Here is a 15,444-nt window from a genome sequence, read left to right as displayed (position 1 = left end):
AAATTAGTACTTTGAGTCAGCTTAAGGTTAAATTAAACACTCTACATTTGATACAACAATACTATGTTTAGATATTTAGCCTAAAAAAATGATGTAAGATGTGTCAATGCAAAAGTTCAGCATGAAACTGTGGGATTAGATGTAGAGACATACAAAGGGCTAACATTTGGCTAGCAAAAATGCTACAGGTAAATATTTATTAAGATAAACGATATATATTCTTAATATTACCAAGTCAAGATGTTACAAAAATATGCAGTATATCTTTCAATTTTTATGAAATATAGAAGAAGTTCAGATATACAGGTACCCAATACGTATTCTGAAAAGATGTATACATTCATAATAATTAACTCTAGATGGTAGAACTAGAGGTCATTTTTTAGTTCATTTTGTTAACATATCTATACTCATTAGTTTTCTAAAATAGATAAATAATTTTTAAAAAATAATCTAGCCACAAATATTCTAATATTGCATTCTCTTGGTGTAGACAGAATAAAACTCCTCCCCAGAAAAGTTCATGTTTCAGTCCCCAGAACCTATAAAGATATTATATTACATGGTAAAACAGGATACTGCAGAGGTGTTTAGGTTACAAATCTTGAGATAGGAAGATCATTCTGGATCATTAAAGTGAAGCTAATGTAATAACAAGAGTACAAGAGTACGTATAAGAGTGAGGGAGAGGGTTATAATCAAAGAAGGAAATGTGATCGAAAAAGCAGATATTGGGAGGTTGGAGAACAAAAAGGCAGAATAAGAAGATCCTGAGCTCAACTCTTCCCACAGACACACAAAATAAATACCTACATACTAAACAATAATCTCTGAGAATGAACTGAAGATAGTGGAACATAGGACATAAAGAAAAAAAAACACTGAGATAAATAGGAGGGGCAGAGGTGCAATTTAATCAGGACCCATACCTCGAGTGCAGTGACTCACAAACATAAGGAATATTGCAACTGTAGAGATCCTCTCTGAAGAGTGAGTAGTTCAATACCCACATTGGGCTCCACAGCCCAAGGGATCTGCAGCAAGAAGGAAAGCACCCATAACAGCAGAATTTGAAAACCAGTGGGGCTTGTGTCCACGAGAGTGAGTCAACAAAACTGAGACTTTGTTCTTAAAGGTCATACATACACACAATTTCACTTGCTCCAAGTCTCAGAGCAGAGGCAACAGTTTTAAAAGCAGCTAGGTTACACAGAAAGGTGACCCACTGACTAATTTTAGGGCATAGGTCAGAGGGGCAGGGATTTATGGAATCATTATCCAGGGAAGAAGTAGCACTTGCAGACTATAGATAGAGATAAATACAGAGATAGAGGTAGCACTATCTCTATCTATAGATATATTTTATATAGATATAGATATACTTTTAACTTCCTTTTTACCTAGATGGCCCAGTGCTGGTGGGCATCTTTCTGATGCTCTTCATCTACTGTGCTAGAACTGCATGCCCTGCCCTAGCATCCTGCGGTTTCACCCTGCCCAACCTGCTCACCCTAGCCCAAAGTGTATCTTAAGCAGAACCTCACCCCTGCCATACCCCGCAAATACACAAGACTTACAGCAGAGCCCCTCCCAAGCAGTACCCTAAACCAGACTAGAAGACGTACAACGGTCCTAGCTAGACAGTTAGGAACCAGATCCATTCACTAGTGCACATAAGCAGTTGCAGCCAGACCTTACAGACAGTAGTGCTGGAGGACAGCCTTGCTTACTAGCAAGTCTGCATCACTTGAAACCTAGCCACAATGGGAGGGTACACAAAGATCATACATATGACATCCTTGAGGAACTGGCTTGGGAGACCAGGAAAATTTGTGCTAGCTGGTTTAGAGTAGTACAAAAAATAGGAGACTTTCACACCCCATGTACATAAATAGATAAATCATCCCAGACAGAAAATCAATAAGAGGAGATCCCTGGGTGGCTCAGAGGTTTGGCATCTGCCTTTGGCCTGGGGCATGATCCTGGAGACTGGGGATCAAGTCCTACGTCAGGCTCCCTGCATGGAGCCTGCTTCTCCCTCTGCCTGTGTCTCAGCCCACCACCCCTCTCTCTCTTTGTGTCTCTCATGAATAAATAAATAAAATCTTAAAAAAAAAATCAATAAGAAATCATCGTCCTTAAACGACACATTAGACCAGATGGACTTAAGAGATATATAGAGAGCATTCCATCCAAAACAACAGGAAATACATTATTTACAGGTGCACAGAAAATATTATCCAGGAGAGATTACGTTAGGACATAAAACAAGTCTCAGATTTAAGAAGATTGAAATCCTATTAAGAATCTTTTCTGACCACAACAGCATCAACTAGAAATCCATAAACACAAACATCTGGGGGCTAATAATGTTACTATATGTGATAAATAACCAATTGATCAAAGAAGAAATCAAAGGAAATAAAAAAAATATCTTGAGACAAATAAAATGAAAACCCAACTGTCCAAAGTCATTGAGATGCAGCAAAAGCAGTTTTAAGAAGGAAGTTTATAGCAAAAGGCCTATCTCAAAAAATTAGGGGATAAAAGCTAAAACGATTTAATTCTATACCTAAAAGAATGAGAAAAATAAAAAGATCAAACTAAGTCAAAAGTTATAGAAGGAAGAAAATAATAAAAATCAGAGTATAAATAAATGAAGACTAAAAAAAAAGAAACTGGACATGTGGAATTACTATCTAAAATGTATAAAGAATTCACACAATGACATATCAATAAAGCATCTAATTTAAAAATGGGCAATCTAATGAAAAAACAAACTAATTAAAATCTAATTAGACATGTCTATAAAGAAGACACCCAGATGGTCAACAGACACATGAAAAGATGCTCAACGTCACTCATCATCAGGGAAATACACAGATAAAACCACAATGAGAAATCACCTCACACATGTCAGAATGGCTAAAATAAAAAACACAAGAAACAAGTGTTGGGGAGGATGTGGAGTAAAAGGAACTGTCATGCGCTCTTGGTAGGAATGCCAACTCATGCAATGACTGTGAAAAAACAGAATAGAGGTTCTTCAAAAAATTAAAAATAGAATTACTACATGATCCAGTAATTCCACTGCCAGGTATTTACCCAAAGGAAACAAAAACACTAATTCTAAAAGATAACCACCTCTTATCTTATTGCAGCATTATTTACAATAGCCAAAATGGGGAAACAACCTAAATGTTCATCAATGAATAAATGGAGAAAGATGTGGTAAAAATATATACAATTAAATATTATTCAGCTATAAAAAAGAACAAAATCTGGCCATTTGCAACAACACGTGTGGACCTAGAGTATATTATGCTAAGTGAAATAAAAATATCAAACAGAGAAAGATGAATGCCATATGATTTGAATTATATCTAGAATGTAAAAAATAAAAAATAAAAAAAAAAAACAGAATGACTCGTAGATGCAGAAAACAACCTGGTTGTTGCCAGAGGGGTGTGAGGGAATGGGCAAAATAAGGAAAGGGGATCTGAAAGTACAAACAACCAGTTATGAAATACATAATAAAAGGATGCAATGGACAGCATAGGGAATATAGTTAATAAAGAATACAGTTAATAATATTGTGACAATTTTGTATGATGGCAGACTATAGCTAGATTTATCAAGGTGATGACTTTCTATAGCACATAAATGTTGAAACACTGTGTTTTATGCCTGAAATTAATATAATATTGTATGTCAACTAAACTTTAATAAAAAGACAGTAATACATGCCAAAAAATAGCATTCACAAAGCTCTATTTGCAACAGCCAACATATCAGAAACAATACAACCGTATGCCAACAGCCAAACGGTAAACAAACTGTGGTAGGTATACAGGGGATATTATAAACGATTAAAACACATAAGCTATTGATAGACTCAGCAATATAGACGGGTGTCAGTTACAATGAGCAAGAGTTCATACTCGATGATCTCATTTACATTAAGTAAATATAAAACTAACCTGTAGTGATAAGATTCAGATCAGTAGTTGCCTGAGGCCTGGAAGGTAGATCTGCCATAAGGCGGACTAGGGGACATTGTGTGGTGATAGTATTTCCTCTTGACTGTGGTGCTGGTTACAGGTTATACATTTGTCAAATCTCATTGAACAGTTCAAGTGAAAGGAATCTTACTGCATGAAGTTATGCCTCAATAAAGTTGATTTAACATATATTTTTAAAGTGGAGATTGGACTAATGCTGGCACACAAGCTATGGAATGCGGGACATTCCCAAAAGCCAAAAAAAGAAAGGAAATGGATCCTTCTTTATAGCTTCTAGAAGTAACATAGAACTATGACAAGTCCACTTTGGACTACTTACCCCCAGAATTGTAGGACAATAATAAATTTTTGAGCCTTTTTAGGTCACACAGTTTGTAGTAATTTATTGGTATATCAATAGGAAACTAATACACCTTGACATATAAAAATTAAAACAAAGTGATAAGATACTTAGCACAATATTAATAGAGACCTACACAGGCAATATTAAAATCACATTTTTGTTAATGTTCAAATGTAAATCTTTTATTTCTTCAGGAATCCAATACTCACCCCAAGATTTATACAAAGGGATCCTGAAAGGAGTGTTGAAGCATGCCAATAGCAACAATAAAATTATACTGCTCAGGCATGTCTATGAACACTCCAGAACACCCTCCACCGCAATGTCATTTTCTCGTAATCTTTCCCCTTCAAGTTTGCCTTACTTGCTCATTTTAATCATTATTTTTAGCTTGAATAAAAAATGACAAGGGCAGCAAAAGAATGTAATTTACTCCTAGACCTGCCAAGTATAAAATGTGGCTCATTACCTGCTTTTTTAACAACACAAAGGCATGAGTTTGTGATTTGGTAACATTTGTCTCCACCAAGATATGTAAATTTAATTGTAAGTAAGTGGAAATATTTTTAGCTTACTTGAGAAATGTGGTTGTTTAGAAGCATTCTTCCCTAAAACCTATGATCACGGTAAGCTTAAGAGAGATTTTTTTCCACTGATTTTGATCTGCCAGCGTGCAGAAACAGCATGCCAACTTGTTGAAGTGGGAGAAAGTGTATATTTTTCGTATTTTTTTCTCAAAGATTGTTCAACTGATTACCCTGATGGCATAGAAGAAATTCTATCTTTTGGCTGAAGTCAAACATTTTAAACCTAAGGATTAATTTTTGAGTGACTAAAAAGGTTTTGTATAAAGTGCTGTTTAATAATTAACTAGCTTTGGATTGTTATTGCTTTCTTTTATTTTATAAACTGTACTATCATTCCAGATTTAAAGTTGTGGCAGCTGATGAGAGTGTGGTCCAACCTGCTGAGTCCTGCAAAGTGACTCGAAGGACCAAAAGGCCAAAGACAGCCTTGGACAAAATGATGAAGCTGACAAATGGTCTTTGCTTGCTCCTTATGTCTCTCCTGATCCAGCTACCTCCAAGCAGCCTAAGCAACTGCAGCCCTCACATCACTGCCTCTGTAGCTCTCCAGGGACCCACATCATTCTGCCATAAGTGGCTTTTGTGCTTTTATCCACAGAAAAGAATTCACCTTATTCCTTTTTCACTTGGAATTTTGTCTTGTAATTTGTCTAAAAATACTGCTAAAACTTCCAGTTGGATGGCTTTGTGAGCTCAAACTTCATGATTTCCATTCCAAAGTCAAATATTAAAATATCTGAAAATAGGGCAGCCCGGGTGGCTCAGCGGTTTGGCGCCTGCCTTCAGCCCAGGGCTGATCCTGGAGACCTGGGATCGAGTCCCACATCAGGTTCCCTGCATGGAGCCTGCTTCTCCCTCTGCCTGTGTTTCTGCCTGTCTCTCTCTGTCTCTGTCTCTGTCTCTATCTCTCTTTCTCTCTCTGTGTGTCTCTCATCAATCAATAAATAAACTCTTTAAACAATAAATAAATAAAATATCTGAAAATAGAAAGAACTAGCACTGCACAAAAACAAAGTAGTATTTCTGTGAATATGAAGAGGAATAGACACACTGAGGAGCAAGTTTGGACTGATGGTGTAGGATTGCTAGATCTGGGTCCAGAACCAGGTAGAGGCAGATGGGAGTTGGCCTCCTCCACGTTTCTGCACGTGAGGTAAATATTTCAACCATGCCCATTACAGAAAAATAGCTGACATAGATTAAACTTCTACAAACTGGAAGTCCATCTATGTATTTTTATTTTTAGAATTAGGTTAGTGGGTTTTTCTTTCTTTTATTGTACTAAGGAATGATTTATTCCAAGATTGCAAGGGTTTTTCTCATTTATTTATTTATTTATTTATTTATTTATTTATTTTTATTTTTATTTATTTATGATAGTCACCAAGAGAGGGAGAGAGAGAGAGAGAGAGAGAGAGAGAGAGGCAGAGACACAGGCAGAGGAAGAAGCAGGCTCCATGCACCGGGAGCCCGATGTGGGATTCGATCCCGGGTCTCCAGGATCACGCCCTGGGCCAAAGGCAGGCGCCAAACAGCTGCGCCACCCAGGGATCCCTCTCTTATATTTAATCTATACATTTTGTAGTTTTTAGCTTTCATAGGTAGGTCTGTGAACCTTTGGAAATTAACTTTTATGTTTGGTGTGAGCTATGGATTGAATTTCATCTGGTTTCGCGAGTTTATCCAGTTTTTGTAGCACCATTTGTTAAAAAGTGTATACTTTTACAAATTACCATAGTGACTTTGTCAAAAATCAACTAAACTGCATTTATGTGATTCTATTTCTAAACTACCTATTTAGATTTAGTGACTTATTTGTCTATCTTTACACAAATGCTAGATTGTCTCCATTAATGCAGCTTTGTAAGTCTTAACATCAGGTAGTATAAATCCTCAAATTTTATCATTTTTTATTGAAAGTGTAAGGGCTATTCTAAGTCTTTGCATTTCCATATATATTCTTTAGAATTGATCTATTCATTTTTACTAAAAATGTTTCTAGAACTTTAATAGGACCTTTTAAATCTATAAATCACTGTTTTCGATTTTTGTTGCTATCATAAATTGCAATTGAATAATTGTAACTTATTTTTGTATGTTGACTTTGTATCCTACATTCTTGCTAAATTAATTTATTCTAGCAATTTAGTTATAGTACTATAGTGGATTATGTAGAATTTTTTATGTAGACTTTCATATTGCCTAAAAATAAAGACTATCCATAATTCTTTTTTTTCTTTCTTTCCTTATGTACTGGCTGGGTCATTCAAAGAGATAATGAACAAAAATGGTAAGAATGAAAACCTCTCCCATTTTCTGGTTTTAAAGGGAATATATTCAGTATATTGCCATTTGGTATGAGGTTATCTCTACACGTTTATAGATGCTGTGTTAGCTGACCTGGTCTGCCATAACAAAGTAACAAAGACTAGTGGCACAGACTAGTGGCTTAACTCACTGTCCTGCAGGCTGAAGTTCAAGATCAAAGTGCCAGTAGGGTTGGCTTCTGGTGGTATCTTTCTCCTTGGCCTGCTGCTAGCAACATTCTTGCTGTGTCCTCACATGGCCTTCCTTTCTGAAGAGAGAGAGAAAAAAAATTGAGAGATCTGCCTCTTTTTATAAGAAAACCACTTCTATTTAATTAGGGCCCCACTCTTATGCCCTCATTTAACTTTATCTCCTAATGACCTTATCTCCAGATGTAGTCACATTTGGGGTTAGGGCATCAATAGATGAATTTTAGGGAAAACACAATTCAGTCCATAACAAATGTCCTTCAAAATATTCAGAAAGATTTCATCAATTCCTGTTTAGCTGGGATATTTGATCAGGAAAGGGTGTGTAATTCCATAAAATATTTTTTCTGCATCTATTAAGGTGTAAATATATTGCAATGGTAAATTATATTATTTGATTCATGAATATTGAAAGAACTTTGCATTTCTGGGACAAATCCCATTTGCTCATAATATATTTATTCTTTTACATATGTTATTTTTGTATATATGTGGTTGAGGATCACAGATTTGTAATTTTAATGTAATGTCAAGAAATATCTGGTTTTGTAATTTCAGATTTGAGTATCACTACGTGTGCTTTATAAAATAAATTAGAAAAAGTTCACATCTCCTGAATTTTCTGAAAAACTGTCTATAAGATTGGTATTTCTTTTTCCTTAAATTTTTGATAGAACTAATCTGTGAAACCATCATGGCCTGGAGTTTTCTTTGTAAAAAAATCTGTTAGCAATTTCTATTGGATTGTGGCTTTAGATATAAATATTAGATATATTCATAACTTCAAGTTTCTAAGTCAGCTTTAATATATGTAGATAATGCTAACAAAAAATAGAAAAAGTACATTCACAGAAACACCAAAATTAAGTAATTTAAAACAATATTTAATGCAGAAGGTTTATTTAAAAAAAACTAAAAAAGCTAGTGTAACTACATTAGTAAATTGGAATTAAAGAAGAAGATATTAATACAAATGAGAGGTTAAATTCATTAATGATATACCAGTTTTAAAATTTTATGAACCTAATAAAACATCAGAATATATAAAGCAAACATTAGCAGAACTTCAAGGAGAAATTGACACATTTATCATCATAGTCAATTTCTGACACACCTCTCGCAGAAGCTGATACATCAGTTAGGCAAACAATAGAAATAATCTCAACAAAAAAGGTGACAAGCATAACCTAATAAATTATAGGATATTTATTCCCCAAAATATAATAGAAAATGAGCTTCATCAGGCTTTTATATACTCTTCAAAAGCTTGTTTTTTTGTTCAGATCCTAAAATTATGAAATACATTTCTACTGTGACTTTGCCATAATATGCAACTTATCAGCAGTCATTATTTTATGTTTTCTAGTTCTCATGAAGCAATAAAAACACCACTAGAGAGACTGTATGTAAATTTAACAGCATATTTATAAGTATAAATGGAACATTAATGTAGAGAAAGAGTACTCAGACATTAAAATTTCATAGTTCATCTAGATTTTGATGAAGTTATCATCGAAATATATTTTCTTAAGAATCAAATAAAACTCTAATGCAGCTCTATAGCAGCATGTAAAAATAAAACTGGAACAAAGTACAGGCCGTAGCACTAGAGTTATTCAAATTTAGTTAAGAAAAGAACAATTTTTATTCTTTAGTAATATTGAGTGTGTTTGGAGAGAAAACAATTTATAAAGCACTATAAGGAGTACCTTCCAGCAACAGACAGTATGAACCCTTTGTTTTTAAATAGTTTCCAAAAATGTTAGGGAGCTACTGCTTATGGTGATGAAATATCTTTGCTACTGTATCAATATAAGATGCTTCTAGTAATGCTCTAAATGATGCACAGGACAGCATATTTATTGGTTGTAAAACTACGTTCATGGGATTAACTTTACAACCTTGATGGAGTAATAATTTAGAGGCTGCTGAAACCTGAAAAATAACTCATAGTTTAAACCAGATTAAAGCAACAATTGATATTGAGAACTACTGGCAAATTCCCCAAGCCATCACTGTTTGTAGATCTTGACTGGTTGTTGCCAATATTTGTTGTAAAGGAGATGCAAAAATACAAGGTGCAGTGTTCACTTTAGTTTTTAATGTCTGTTCATTGAACGAATGTTTGGAGTATGGAATTGATGTTCTCAACTGAGAAAAGTACATTAGCTTAGAGTTTGAGACTTAAGAATTAATTAATCAAAAATAGTATAACAAAAACCTTATGATTCATAAGTGTTACTCAGTACAAGACTCTGTAGAATGTATGCCTGTTTCTTTGCTTCTTCACTTACCCATCACTTTTTTTCAATTTTCTAAGCTTTGTAGTGGGAAGATGATTTAGCTTTAAAACAAGAAGCAAGAACTACTTTGCTATACTGCTTCCATTTAGCTACATAGAGGGCCTGAAGGCTAAAATCTCTCTTCCACTTATTTCTAATAGGTCAAGACTGTGTCACATGACCAACCTGAATTGGAAAGAAGATAGGAAAATAGGGTTTTGTTGTTGTTGTTTTTGAATTTTAGCTGTGCACATGGCCGTCCCCAAACAATAATCAGTTTTTATCAATGAAAAGGAGACCAAATGGATAGTAGATAGATATCTAAAAATGTCTGCTTCAATGACCATGATCTAACATTATTTATTACCCTCATGTTTCACAACAGAAATTCCAAAAGAAAAAAAAAATGTTAACTACTTTTCAACTTGGAAAACAATTGTAAAAGCCAAAGTGACTTATTAGCAAGTCGTAAATTTTCAGAACATCTATCCCAAAGAATTTCTTATTTTCATAGATTCAAACAATTCCCAGGAGCAGTTTTGGAATTCTTATGTATATGACATATCACCTTCTTGAAGGGATGCTATGAAACAGTTTGTGGTTTTCTCTGAATTTTCATAAAAATGGAAAGTAGTTTTATTATTAAACCATTGCTATATAAAATTCAAACCCACATCTTTAAAATAGACCTAGAGTCTTTGTTAAGAGGTGAGGCTTTATTGGTACTCAAATTCCTTTGTTCATTTAATGTATTTATTGGTTTTACATGTTTCTTTCAGACATTTAATAACAATAAACTTACAAGTGATTTGAAGAACCCTTTGTACCCTTCCCCAGTTTCTCCCTCTCTCCCTATATATCGACACAAACAATTTTAGAATTATTCTAACAATATACTGTTTTGATTGTTGAACCCCTGGTGTGCAAATACTGTTCACATATTTGTGGAGTATTATATGTTATATCATCATGACTCCTCAAACTATAGAAGTCAAAACTCACTTGCTTAGCCTTCCTTGTGTCTAGGCTCTGTCAATCAGAAGCACTCATGTGAAACTTGGGTTTGGAAGCATGATGTAAAGAGTGCAGGGAATCCATTCTGGAAAGAATGTTTAGGAAAATGCAATTTTCAAAATGAAATAAGTCACAGAGAAAGACAAATACCACATGATTCTACTTATATGTGGAATTAAAAAAAAAAACAAAACAATGAACAAACAAAAGCAGAAACTTTGTAGATACAGAGAACAAACTGGTGTTTGCCAGAGGGGAGGTGGAGGGGAGATGAGAAAAATGGGTAAAAAGGAGTTGAGGCACAGGCTTTCAGTTATGGAATATACAAGTCACAGGGATGAAAGCCTCAGCGTGGGAATATGGGCACTGGTATTGTAATAGTGTTGTATGGTGACAGATGATAGCTATACTCATGAGCATAGCATAATATATAGACTGGTCAAATCACTATGTTGTACACCTGAAAGTAATGGATCATTGTTTGTCAACTGAACTTCAATCAAAAAAAGTAAAAGATTTATCTCTCAGCTTCTACTTCTCAGCTTCAGCAAGTCAGGAACAGTGGATTTTCTCAGTTGTGGTGGTGGTCGGACTGGTCCTTGCCGCATTGTCCTAATTGGTAATATAGGCTCTAGTATCAGCAGCCAAGTCTGAACACCTAGACCTTTTGGATAATTAGTGCATTTTCTAACTGCCTAAAATAATGGGTTCTTTTTTTTTTATTTATTTATGATAGTTACAGAGAGAGAGAGAGAGAGAGGCAGAGACACAGGCAGAGGGAGAAGCAGGCTCCATGCACCGGGAGCCCGATGTGGGACTCGATCCCGGGTCTCCAGGATCGCGCCCTGGGCCAAAGGCAGGCGCCAAACCGCTGCGCCACCCAGGGATCCCAAATAATGGGTTCTTATGAAACAAGCATCATCAGGACTTTATTTCAGGTAAGTTGATACATATGGTCACACTAAACAGAAAGCAGCTGTTGATAAAGTGGAGCATAGAAGAAAGATAAAAACTGAGAGAGATTTTGGGTAATCACTGTTATGGTAATTAAAGATTAGGATTAGCTTTAAAAAATTAACAACAACAAAAACAAAGTCACCAGTAACTAGCCTTAACAAAGTGATAGAGGAAAATAAGAAGTGAGCATGGTTTGAAGCAAAGGGAAAAGAAAATTTTTAAGAAAAGCAACAGGTGAATACACAGTTAAATACATCCATAAATAAAGGGACAAATAAGTAGTCAAATGAAGCCATTGGAACAGACTTTTTTTTTTTTTAATAAGCAATTTCACTGCAGTTATCGAAGAAACATATGAACATGCTCAGAAAATTGATCCAAGTTTCTGGAAAATAACTGGCATGGACTCTAGTTATTATTTATGTTGTTATTTTTATTGTACACTCTAGCTTTACAGACTCCTTTGCAGCCTGAGGTTTAAGAAAGAAAGAAGTGATTAAATAGAGGATATGTTAAGAAGGAAGCTCTACAAATAGCACTGGTCTTGAGGACAGAGTTAACAATATCTCTCACACACATGTCCCTCAGTATCACAAAAGGCCAATCATTGCACAAAAATGTATTTTTCTTCTAAATGAATACATGATCATGGAAAGGGAAGGTTATAAATGATCCCTTTAAAAAGGAAAACCATTAAAAAAAAAAAAAGGAAAACTATTGTTACAAAGAGCCATGAAATGATAACATACTTTACTGAGAGTAAGATCATAACCAGGAATTCAATTTACATAGCAGCTTGTGTCTGCTTTTTTTTTTTTTTTTTTTCCTCCCCAGGAGAGCAACAAGTCTGTTACTGTTCATCTGGACCGAATTCAATCCTTCTACCTGCCAAGATTCAATTTAGTAGCTTGATCCATCACTAACTAAATATTAAATCCTTTAAAATATTAAATGACTTGGAAAGGATTGGTTTTGTGTGTTACAAGAGGAAGAGCCAGAGGCCCTGAGGAATGAGACAAAAGCCACAAGATAACATGTCTTAAAGGTTTGTCACCTCCCCTTCCTCATGTGACAAGAAGAGTCAAGTGGGGGAAAATAGTAGTCACTCTTTGTCACAGCTTTAAACCAGCTGACAAACACTTCTCACTTGCCATTCTCCTTTCAAATAATAAATGTTTCACCTTGTGAACCATGTTGAGTATTTGGGGAATTAGATGTCCAGAAGAAAACACCTATATGACAGGGTGACACTTTAGTGTGTGGCTAACGCACAAATAATTCAGAGATATTGAACGGAACCTCTCTAATTAAGCCCTGCTGTAGGATTCTAGTTTTGTGTTTTTTTGTTTTTTGCGTTTTTTGTTTTTTTTTTTTTTTCCATTTTAAATTAGGGTGTGGGGAAAAGAAATATGTAACCTAACAAGTGAGGTAACTAACAGCCAGGCTACCAGGAGGAGGCTTAGAAGGCTTGCTGATACTTGAAATCAATAGCAGGTACATAAAGCAGGTGTAGATTTTGACAATCTCCAGGTAATTCAAGATTGACATTAATCTGTGGTAAGATCCAAAGTTTTGGGGACTCTGTCGAAGTTTCCTCTTTGCTAAAAGAAGAATGAGATATCCAGTGAATACCTCTCTCCTCGGTTGACTATGGCAGAGGCTTTATTGTTTAAGATAAAGTGTTTATCTTTATCTAAGATAAAGTGATCTAGAATTAGATGGCCCCTGAAGTAAGTAGTACACACTTGAAATCCTTTTGTAGTAACTGTCAACTTTGTGCCCTACCAGCTCACAGAATAACTCAGTCTACATTTTGTATTGAACAAGTGGTTGGATTTTTTTTCAATTTTTTTCCCTACCCACATTCAAGAATTCAATTAATGAGATGACATTGTCCTTGGCTACGTATCTTACATTATTTTGTCATGAATTTCCCTTTGGTTATTACACTCAAGCCACATTGGTCTCTCAGCTTCATGAAATCTCTGTTCCCTCTCCCACCTCAGGGGCACTATACATTTTCCTCAGCCTAGAATATTCTTTTACCCAATGTTACTAGCTCCAAACCCCATTCACCTGGCTGATATCTAACCAACATTCAGGTTTTTACAGAATTAAGCTAGTCCCTTCATTGACGTTCTCATAGCTCCTTATATTTCCTCTCCATACTACTTCCAATAATTGTACTTAATGTTCTGTTTGTGACTATTTGCTTAAAGCCAGAATTCAGTAACACTTAATATCTATGAATATAGAGAATTGTTTATCATTATTTTCTGTACCTAAATTGTGCCAAGCTAATAGTTGGTATGCAAAAAAAACTCCTTGAGAAGATTAGTGATGTAAAAAAAAAATACAGCTATAGATAGATAGATGATAGATAGATAGATAATGATAGATAGATAGATAGATAGATAGATAGATAGATAGATAGATGATAGATAGATAGAGAGGCTCCGAGGGTCACCAAGAGAATCCCAATGCCAATCTTGTTTAACTGTATGTTAGCACATTTAAGAAATAATGGGGGGGGGGGGCGGAATTGGACCAATTTGCAGTTCAATAATATTCAGTCCTGCCAAGTTTCTTTCTATCAAGGCTGGCACTGAGTGAAAGATTATTAAAAAAAAAATCAAAAACAAACCAATTTTTATTTAAAGTTAGCCAAAGATTCAAACACAAAACTAAGAATAAGGAGACTTGAGTTTTAGCTGTACCACCTGGGAAGTCTTATGATTTAGAACACAACACAGAACTTGTTAACCTTAATATTTCATCTTCAAATTGGAGAAATTCTTCACAGTGGAGGTCAATCATTGTGAAGATCTCTAATGCTAAGTATAATACAAATGTAAATAATTATTCTCATGACTGCTAGATACCTTACAAATACATAACTAGAAGGAAAAAATGTACTTCCAATTTATTATAGTTTGAAAGGTACGCAGAGACATGTTGCATTGTAAAAATATTGTTGATTAAAATGTAGTTATAACTTTCATATTTTTATACTTTATATAAGCCCAAACATTTGTTCTTACCTTGCATAGTTAAGAATACTAATATGGTGTCCTGAAAAGAAGTCAGACCCAGATTAACACCTGTCTCTCTGACAAGTGTTTATGACTAATTAGCGGTATAAATTTTACATATATTTGAAGTTTTCAAGCATAATAAATAAATATGCAAACGTGATCCAGATATACTGCTTTAATCATTCAAAGATAAAGTAAGCTTGTACTGATTATGATAGAAATTTCTGTCACAGGTCTTACTAATGCCATTACGCAAAATATTGAAGTTTATTAACGCTACAAAGAATGTATGTGTTTTTTGAAGTGAAATCTAGTGCTCACTGGAAAAGTATGCCAATTGGCTTTTATTGGTTCATAAGCATTGAGTAGGAAGTAATATATTCATATATATATTATATAAGGGTAAAGAAAGCAATATATGTTCTGGGTCAAATTGGAATAATTAGAAATTATCATTTTTATTTTAGACTCAATATGATAATTTTTATATTTTTCTAATTCTAGAAATTTAACACTATAAAAAGTGTATATTTAAAACAGAAATTAAGGGCAGCTCGGGTGACTCAGAGGTTAAGTGCTGCCTTCAGCCCAGGGCCTGATCCTGGAGATCTGGGATCGAGTCCCACGTCAGGCTCCCTGCATGGAGCCTGCTTCTCCCTCTGCCTATGACTCTGCCTCTCTCTCTCTC

General features: G+C 34.8%; 1 long non-coding RNA gene across 5 annotated transcripts in view; it reads right to left on the bottom strand.

Annotated features, from left to right (window-relative positions):
* The window catches only part of LOC140622655 (uncharacterized), a 265,496-nt gene that overhangs the window by 241,584 nt on the left and 8,468 nt on the right, over positions 1-15,444 (bottom strand). For all 5 annotated transcript variants that reach the window (XR_012022347.1, XR_012022349.1, XR_012022350.1 and 2 more), the window contains exon 3: positions 7,411-7,527. This is a non-coding gene — a long non-coding RNA (uncharacterized lncRNA). The remainder of the gene's footprint in view (positions 1-7,410; positions 7,528-15,444) is intronic.

The sequence above is a fragment of the Canis lupus genome, chromosome 2 (genome assembly GCF_048164855.1).
Source record: "Canis lupus baileyi chromosome 2, mCanLup2.hap1, whole genome shotgun sequence".
Taxonomy (NCBI): domain Eukaryota; kingdom Metazoa; phylum Chordata; class Mammalia; order Carnivora; family Canidae; genus Canis; species Canis lupus.
This window is presented reverse-complemented; position numbering and strand designations above follow the sequence as displayed.